The sequence below is a fragment of the Malaya genurostris genome, chromosome 3 (genome assembly GCF_030247185.1).
Source record: "Malaya genurostris strain Urasoe2022 chromosome 3, Malgen_1.1, whole genome shotgun sequence".
NCBI lineage: Eukaryota > Metazoa > Arthropoda > Insecta > Diptera > Culicidae > Malaya > Malaya genurostris.
In genome coordinates, this window is record NC_080572.1 from 297811101 (window position 1) to 297819011 (window position 7911).

Below are 7911 nucleotides of genomic sequence, written 5' to 3' on the forward strand. Positions count from 1 at the left end.
TCTATGATTCTATGATTCTATGATTCTATGATTCTATGATTCTATGATTCTATGATTCTATGATTCTATGATTCTATGATTCTATGATTCTATGATTCTATGATTCTATGATTCTATGATTCTATGATTCTATGATTCTATGATTCTATGATTCTATGATTCTATGATTCTATGATTCTATGATTCTATGATTCTATGATTGTATGATTGTATGATTGTATGATTCTATGATTCTATGATTCTATGATTCTATGATTCTATGATTCTATGATTCTATGATTCTATGATTCTATGATTCTATGATTCTATGATTCTATGATTCTATGATTCTATGATTCTATGATTCTATGATTCTATGATTCTATGATTCTATGATTCTATGATTCTATGATTCTATGATTCTATGATTCTATGATTCTATGATTCTATGATTCTATGATTCTATGATTCTATGATTCTACGATTCAGTCTTGTTTTGATTTTTTTTTTCATTTTCTGTAAAAATATATAAAACCGATGGTTTGTCGACACGCGTACAGACAACATACAATTGTCTATGTGAAAAAAGTCCAAATCCACGAACTCCTAATGGTTGCCCTTGAGCTTTATTGACAGTAACAGAAAAGCCAAATGGATAGAAAAATTTACATATAAATGCCAACGACATTTCAGTGAGTATGATTGGAATGCGTGGAAAAAAAGCTGTCAATTATTTTATTATTTATTATTATTTTTCAAACTTCAAACTTGTCTTCTGTACTTGTTCCTTTGTTTTCTGCACTAGAATTTCTATTATTGTTGTACTTTTTTTATTTGCACCTGTTCCTGTATTATCGGTACTTGTTTTTATACTATTTTGGTTTGTTCCTGTACTTTCTGTAATTGTTTCCGAAATTTAAGAATCTGTTCCTGTGCTTTCTTATCCACTTTCTTCTCTTCTTTCTGTACTTGTGCTTGTACTTTCTGAACTTTCTGTATTTTTTCCTCTATTTATTGCACTTTCTTCACCAGTTTCGGTACCTTCTAGACTTTGTCCTGTGTATTCTGCACTTTTTCTTCTTATTTCAAACTATCTTTGAATGGAAATTAAGAAAAAACAATAGTTTTATCACTATTATGAGATTCGACTGGCATAATAATTACGGATTTTGAACAAAACAAATTGACATCCTTTATTTATTCTAGACCAAATAAACTAAAAAAGTCGAAAATCTTTACTAGTAGATTACACAACGGTTGGAAAGTTGTAGCTAAAACCGGAATTAGCCCAACTAGACAAAGCCATGTGTATCTCCTACGCATAATAGATTTTCCAGTTATTGGATCCCTAGTTTGACTAACCTCTAACAAACTGCGAATAATATGATATAATAATTGCTTAAATACGCTTGCTTAAATACCAGCATCGGGTATTACATCACAATGATTTTATGATGTTTCCTACATATTAAGGAGAGTTACTCTTTTAATTGCTGCCACTGATGTGAGGTGAGGTGGGAAAACAGCACAAAACAAAAAGCTATCAATCATTCTGCATCCACTAAAGAATGCAGAACGATTTGTAGGTGCCAAAATGCACATTTGATAGAACCTTCAACCCTCGAGAGGATTACCAGATTTTACGAAAGCAACACCATTCTGCTTTCCTGGAATAATACAGAACGATTCACAATATGAGTAAATAAAAACAGAAGTAAATTCGGCACCCCGTAAGGGATACCAAACAATCCGCTAAAACTTTTTAGGGTAGAAACAGAAACATTCACTCCAGGAAGAACGATAAACTCCTCCTTATCATATTGGCTGAGAAACGATAGAATATCCTTCAATTTTAGCTCACCATGCACAGATTCAACCATGTATGGAGAACCATAAACCCGGATACGTCAATGGGGAACAGTTACATAGCAGATGATATGAAGTATGCAATCGCACGTACACAAATCAATAAAAAAAATACTCACGCGCTGAATAGTAGCCATATGATGATTGAAAAGCATTAAAAAAGTTTTTTGAAAAAGTCAACTTAGTAACTTCGGAAAACCGCGTAAAAAAATTGCAAAACGTAAGAAGTTTTTTGTTGATGCCAAATGTCTTAGAAATGCATGAAACGTTTGACAAAAATCGACTTAGGAACTTAGGAAAACCGCACAACTTGGGAAATCCGCGTAACTTCAGAAATCCGTGTAAAAAACAAGTCGTCTAAGAAAAACCGCATTCTATTCGCGATGCCGGTGCCGCATGAATGTAGATAGGACACACTTTGAGGTTGAAAAAAAAAAATGGAACGGGTAAAACCACAATTTTCATTGGGTTCTCCTAAACGATCGTCAATAATGATATACTTAAAATAATCTACGAACATCACCAAATTCGAGGGTGCAAAATTTATCGAAATTGGTCGAGTATCAGATGAGCTATGACAGTTCGAAGTTACCGTTGCAACTTTTTTTAGGTTTGGTGCTTTTGCCTTTTTTAGGCTTTAGTATTAAAAAACGTAAAATTCGAGAAACGCCATTACTGCTTCATTCGCCTTGCTCCACGTTGAGAATTGATTCACATTTCTTGAAAATTTAACTATCAAATATTCATAAGACAGCTAAAAACACTTATGATGTTTTACACTCTGCTCCTAATTTCATCTCAATGGAATTATATCCATCCTATCGTTGATCTTTTCTTCGTCCTATAAATTAGCAATGGTGACAGCAATCAAAACAAAATATTCCACTATTACACTCTCAGGTTCAAAATGTCAGAATTCTTCTTAAAAACGGCCTAATGCCAACTATGAGACAACATACGATATTTTTAGAACCAGTTTGAAATCATTTCAACGTTGAAAATTTTTTCGGTTGTTTCCTTACAAAAAAGTAATTGTTACTATTTAGGCATTAACCCTTCTTAAAACAAAATGTAGAGTCAGAGATGCCATTCATACAGATTGATATATAGCGGTTATTTCATGAGTATTTACCACGCTCTTTCTGGTAATGTTCGAAGCCGAAACAGTTTTATTGAAATAAAAATATCAATAATATAATTAAACTAATGTCACGGATACCAAAAAAATACTTGTTGAAGATAATTTGAAGAAGACAAACCAAATTTGTTTTGTAACATTATGAGAAAACTTGGCAACTTTGCGAAACCAAATGCGATGAAAACAAAGCGCAATCAAGTGAACTAAGTGAACTCATATTTTTGGAAACTTTTATTGCTTGTCGGGTAATATTTGAGATTTTCAATCGTTAATTGGCAAGTGGCAAGTGAACATTGCTAATTATGAAGTCATCCAGCATTAAATAGTAGTGTAATTGTGTGAACTATTGATCATGTTTTGAGACGAATCGATTAGTAGATATTCAGAAACATGACGAACTGTAAATCTTGAGACGAAAATGTGTCCTAAATTGAAAAGTGAGTTTGTTTTAAATGAAAAAAAAAACAATCACCGAAGAATTTAAAACCATTTCTTCCAATGGGAATGTGTGACAACAGCTTAAATAATCATTTTAAAACATTTCACAGTTTGGTTTAGATACGTTGTAAGATATTATTCACTTTCAAAGTAATGAGATGAAGGGATGAGATGGAAATAGGAGCTTCATATCATTGAAACGCTTAGGTTGTGTTCTCATTTGGACTACGAACGTTGAGAGCCGCAGTCGCCAGCCAAAGCAGCAGAATTGCCGTATTAAAATCTATGTTTCAACTTGAAAAATTTGTGTTGCCTATAATCGATCATAATCTGTGAATATTTGTAAGAATCGGCCTTTTTGATGAAATATTCATAAAAATCTATTAATTTTGATAAAATCTGTGACCTGTGACATAAAATCTGTGTAGCAAAATTGAAAAAAAATTGTGGTTTTACAGGAAAATCTGTGGAAATGGTAACCCTGGAATGCAGACCTTTTGCCTGGTACAAAACCTCAAACGCTCAGGTCCGGAGTTGCCACATATGCAGATTATTCTGTTTTATACAGATTTACAAAAGCCTCCAACGCTCAGGTCGTGCTCGCATTTGGACCCAAATTGCATTTTGTTTTGCTGAATACTGGATTCGGAAACTGAATTTTTGATTGATTTCTGTAAATGAATTCTAAAATTGAATTCCGAATTTACTCGGGTCCACCTGAATTCTGAACTTAATTTCAGATTTAGAATTTAGTTTCACAATTCTGTTTCAGAATTTAGTTTCACAATTCCGAGCCTGTATGCTGGAACGGCATTCTGGAACTGGATTTCGGAACTAAATTCAGATTCGAAATTCAAATTCAGAATTCAGTTCTAGAACTAAATTGCTACTGAGTTTTGAGCCTGTTTATTTCATGAACTTAGGTCCAGTTTTTGAAAACTGAACTATACGAACTTTTCCTACTATGGAAATCTATCTGTCCGGTTGGTTCAAGTCCAGAAGCAATTGCGGAACGTTCGCAGGGTCAGTTTCCCTTCGAAAAAGAGCGTCATCCTGATGCTGATCAGCTCTTCTAATGGTTCCAAATGTTATCTGAAGAACTATTAAGATTGCCACTTTGTTAATATCCATCAGTTTAGTGTAAATCTAAAATATTTTGATTGGATTTGTGCAATTCTCGCAGTGAAAAATTTGCAACAATATTTAATATCGTTTACAAACAGTGTTTTTGGTAGAGAAATCCACAATTTGACTTTTCTGAATGCCAGAAATAAATCTTATTCAGCATTTTGTTAGTTTCTTTCACTGAAATATGCAATTTCAAAATGAAATAATCGACATCAAAATTCTGCATGTTGCTATTATTTTACTCTCATTTGTTCCGCGATATTTAATTGTGTGTTAGAAAATATTTATCGCCAGTAAGTCAATCTTTACTATAAATGCACCGTTACAATTCTGGAAGCGAATCAGAAAAAGTTGCGAGATTCACACAATCAATAATACGAACGATTATCATTTATATTCGTATTCACGTCCTCCAGTTATGGCTGTGACACTACTCACCCGCCTTTTTTCAACACTCCCTAAATTACTATTATAAAAAAATACTTTTTTTGACTTAAAACTGATACACTGATGAAGTTTGCAAGACAGCATACCTAAATACTAGTATCTGTGGCAATCTAATGAAATGGAATTTATTTTGTTTAATAGCTATTTACTCCTACTAGGTTTTTTAAGTTTTCCTTTGGATATGAAACTACACGCAGAGAAATTGAACTTGTTTAAAATAACAAAACAGTCAGTAGATTTTAAAATTTGATTTCTGTTGATTTCAAGCTAGAACAAGATTGTTTTGAACCAATTTCTCCCTTCTACATCAGCAATTATATCTATTTGATTTCAAAGACAAATTCTCATCCTGGCTAACGAAAAACTGGTTCGTTTCGGCAGATTTTATCGTTGAAATAATTCAGCCATATATTATATGTCCACAAAAGTTGAATTGAAGTTCAAAATTGGATCATTTTATTGTTTGTTGATGTTTGAATTGATCGTATCAGTTTTCTGGTTTATAAAAAAAACCAGAGAATTTTTCTCCCGTGGAGTTTGCACTTGTTTTAGAAGGAAAATTTAAGTGTTTCTTTCGTTTCCTTGGGGTCTTTTAGCAGTTCAAGTGTAGGTATGGATAATTCAGAATATTACTAAACTTGCATTACATTACATACCACGTTTTTTACAGAAAGTATTTGATGCAGGAATTCTATATTGACCAGATTAATGGAACACCGAATCATTGATTGTGACATGTGAAAAACTTGATCGTCCCACGACAAAAGGGCTTAACAGCTATTCAAAGCAATTAAAATTTTAAAATGGATAAAAATCGAAATGAAATTAGTTTAAAAAATTGTTTATAAATGCAAAGAACTAATAATTTTATCATTATCTAAAGCTAGTTCATTTTAAACTTATTTTGAAAGTTGAATTTACCATGAAATTGTTTGTCAACAAATTGACAGGAACGCGCAAGTAAAATATTTGTTATTTTTAACTAAATGTTTCTTGTAACAAACCAATGCACTGAGCAAAATCAAATATCCTATTTTGTAGTTTCAAGCAACAATATTTGCAATTTCAAACAGATTTTCTTTTGTCCCTATTTCAACAAAATAAATCGTTGTGTGAAACCAAAATTTAGTTATTTTACAATATTTTCTCTGCGTGTATCAGAGCAATTAAACCCGATTACTAGATGTGAAACTTTTCAAACTGCAATTATCAATGAAAAGCTGCAAAACAAATCAGAGCTTGCTTAGATGGAACGCATTGAACTTCCGATTAGTTGGTCTCATTCATTTCCTGAAAATCAGATCTAATTATTTAAACCAGATTTCTTCTATTTTATTGCTTATTGAAACCAAGTTTAAATTCCCTGAAAGCATTAGTCAATAAAGTCCGAGGGTGTCACAATCGAATCATCACTGTGCTTCCTTTCAGATAATGAACAAGGATCGGAGTCATAACAATGGGCAGCCACATCATTCGAAGCCCCAAAGCAAATACAGACCACAGATCCAGAGTGAACAAAGGCAACGGAGGGTTGCTTAATAAATGAGCTGTTGGTCGAGAGAAACGAGCCGTACTGTTGCACTACATGAACTTTCAACGTTCATTGAATGGGCGCTAGTCTGACGTAGACAGCTATAGCCTAAGGACATTAGCAGTTCACTTCTCAAGAGTAAATGGAACAAAATGCACTTGAAAGATAAGTACTATCAGGAGGTTTCAATAACTTTAAAAACGGAGTCGGAGATGTTTCAGTTAATACAGTACGAAGAAGATTATATCAGATCTATATGTGTTTTTGATATTCTGTATCAAATTCAAATTGACATTCGTAGCGATAATAAATAAAAGTGATGCATAGGAAAGTGTCCCCATAGCTTCGTTTAAGTTATTTTCTGGTTCCTGCTTTCTCAGCACATAAACATTGCACATACGGACACACTGCAGTCAGCCTTTTGATTTCTCTTACTGTGTACGTCCTTCTTCATGTTACTCGCCAGTCTGCACAATACTCGTACGTAAAGAGAATAAATTAAATTCCACTAGGCTACAATGCTACATTCGACCCCGACAGCATCCAATCTATTCGACGCTGCCCATTATACCGTTTAAACACTAGAGTTGATAAATTTATATTCCGACTAAGTAGGCCATACTTTAATGCAGTCAGTGTTCACATTTCGAGCTGCCGTGATTTGGTTTCACTTCACTGATTGGTTCCTGCAACTAAATACCGTCCCATTAGAAGATATCAACTAGCGAATGACGACTGTATCATTAAAGCTACATTCTTCCCACATATGCGATTCCCACACAACCTAACCTTCATTTTTATACACACCCAGTGTCCGAAAGTCTGGTGACCTTGGGCATTCTTTTTTCCAGGACGATAATAACGTGTGATTGATTGCTGTTATGCTCATAGGTTTCGCTACGCAACGTTCGTCTTACATTGTTCATGAATTGATAATGCAAAAGAAAATGGCTTCGAAATTCGTTTCCCATGCCTCTTATGTCAAAACTACTGAATGCTTTAAATCAATTCCAAACAGGTGGACTAGAAAATTAAACCAACAAACCTAGACAGTAACAACTTACCGTCACTTGTTTCCGTGGTGTAGTGGTTATCACATCCGCCTAACACGCGGAAGGCCCCCGGTTCGATCCCGGGCGGAAACATGAAATATTTTTTGGTTGACTTATTCACGTTTATGAGTTTTCTTCTGACAGAAGTGTGTGTTGACTTCTTTTATGTTAAATTAGCCTATTGTCGTCTAATAGCTAATAGTTGTCTCATTAGTAGAGTCACCATATTATTTTGCCGATTACTCGGCTTTCAATGAAAATCGGATACAATCTGTTTGCTTCGGCTTTGATAAGCAATACCGCAGAAAAAAATAGCTCGAGAATTGTTCAAC

General features: G+C 33.7%; 1 non-coding gene across 1 annotated transcript; it reads left to right on the forward strand.

The window, feature by feature from the left end:
• The first annotated feature begins 7599 nt into the window (after positions 1 to 7599).
• Positions 7600 to 7672, forward strand: Trnav-aac (transfer RNA valine (anticodon AAC)). The gene has a single exon. It is a non-coding gene; the product is annotated as a tRNA-Val (tRNA).
• The last annotated feature ends 239 nt before the right edge of the window (positions 7673 to 7911 follow it).